The following is a 1,816-nucleotide window of genomic DNA, read 5'->3' on the forward strand; positions in this document are numbered from 1 at the left end:
TGCGCCTCACCTCGCAATGAGGACGAGACGCCCCGGGAGTGCGGAGGCCGCCGCCCCGTGAAGGGCGGGGAAGCCCCATCCTCCCTCGGCCCGCGCAAGGCGAGACCTTCACTTTCATTACGCCTTTAGGTTTCGTACAGCCCAATGACTCGCGCACATGTTAGACTCCTTGGTCCGTGTTTCAAGACGGGTCGTGAAATTGTCCAAAGCTGAAGCGCCGCTGACGGGAGCGATTATTCCGCCCGAGAGCATCCCGAGCCAACAGCGGCGCGGGTCCGGGGCCGGGCCAGGTAGGTCCGTCATCCGGGAAGAACCGCGCGCGCTTGCCGGGAGCCCGAGCGCCCAAAGGGGCGAATCGACTCCTCCAGATATACCGCCGAGCAGCCAGCCAGGACACCGGGGCTCTGCCCAACAGACGCGAACCGAGGCCCGCGGAAGGACAGGCTGCGCACCCGGGCCGTAGGCCGGCACCCAGCGGGTCGCGACGTCCTACTAGGGGAGAAGTGCGGCCCACCGCACACCGGAACGGCCCCACCCCGCGGCGAGTGGAAAGGCAACCGGACACGACCCCGCCGCGGATTGCTCCGCGCGGGCGGCCGGCCCCATCTGCCGAGGGCGGGAGCCAGTGGCCGGATGGGCGTGAATCTCACCCGTTCGACCTTTCGGACTTCTCACGTTTACCCCAGAACGGTTTCACGTACTTTTGAACTCTCTCTTCAAAGTTCTTTTCAACTTTCCCTCACGGTACTTGTTCGCTATCGGTCTCGTGGTCATATTTAGTCTCAGATGGAGTTTACCACCCACTTGGAGCTGCACTCTCAAGCAACCCGACTCGAAGGAGAGGTCCCGCCGACGCTCGCACCGGCCGCTACGGGCCTGGCACCCTCTACGGGCCGTGGCCTCATTCAAGTTGGACTTGGGCTCGGCGCGAGGCGTCGGGGTAGTGGACCCTCCCAAACACCACATGCCACGACAGGCGGCAGCCTGCGGGGTTCGGTGCTGGACTCTTCCCTGTTCGCTCGCCGCTACTGGGGGAATCCTTGTTAGTTTCTTTTCCTCCGCTTAGTAATATGCTTAAATTCAGCGGGTAGTCTCGCCTGCTCTGAGGTCGTTGTACGAGGTGTCGCACGCCACACCGCCAGCCGGCTGTGCACGCTACCGAGAAAGTACCGGTATGCGAACCGCCAGGCGACGGGCGCGCATCGCACGTTTAAGGAGACGCGGCCGGCCCCACAGGCGGCCACGACACTCCCAGGTCTCCGAAGCGGGACAAACGCCGCGCGCTTCAGTATACGTAGCCGACCCTCAGCCAGACGTGGCCCGGGAACGGAATCCATGGACCGCAATGTGCGTTCGAAACGTCGATGTTCATGTGTCCTGCAGTTCACATGTCGACGCGCAATTTGCTGCGTTCTTCATCGACCCACGAGCCGAGTGATCCACCGTCCTGGGTGATCTTTTTCATTTAGTTTCCACTGTCTCTTTCAAGACAGTTGCATAGGCGGGACTGAGGCGTTTGACGGCCCCTGTTCCAGCGTTCCTGTGTCCAACGGCCTCACGGCCGATGGGCGTCGTACGGCTCCACACCGGAGCGGACAGGCACTCGGGCGAAAGTCATTCAAAACCGGCGCCAGGCGCCAGGTGCCGCAGGCCAGCCGCTCCAGAGCTTCAGCGCTCGTACCACACAACATTTTTCCGTTAGTTTTGAGAGGCACGCGTGGTTCCGCACGCGGCGCACGGCTGCTGCCGTACAGGTAGCGTGTTGCGCGACACGACACGCACATCGAAAGACATGCAGTCTAGTCGGTAATGATCC

At 62.7% G+C, this 1,816-nt stretch overlaps 2 non-coding genes across 2 annotated transcripts in view; both read right to left on the reverse strand.

Moving 5' to 3' along the window:
- Window positions 1-1,111, reverse strand: part of LOC126110427 (large subunit ribosomal RNA) — a 4,225-nt gene extending 3,114 nt beyond the window's left edge. Inside the window, exon 1 of the ribosomal RNA XR_007523779.1 lies at window positions 1-1,111. This exon is cut by the window's left edge and continues 3,114 nt beyond it. This is a non-coding gene — a ribosomal RNA (large subunit ribosomal RNA).
- Window positions 1,112-1,299: 188 nt separating this feature from the next.
- LOC126110430 (5.8S ribosomal RNA) lies at window positions 1,300-1,454 on the reverse strand. The gene has a single exon (XR_007523782.1). It is a non-coding gene; the product is annotated as a 5.8S ribosomal RNA (ribosomal RNA).
- Between the last annotated feature and the right edge of the window lie 362 nt (window positions 1,455-1,816).

This window comes from Schistocerca cancellata, unplaced genomic scaffold (assembly GCF_023864275.1).
Source record: "Schistocerca cancellata isolate TAMUIC-IGC-003103 unplaced genomic scaffold, iqSchCanc2.1 HiC_scaffold_15, whole genome shotgun sequence".
Lineage (NCBI taxonomy): Eukaryota > Metazoa > Arthropoda > Insecta > Orthoptera > Acrididae > Schistocerca > Schistocerca cancellata.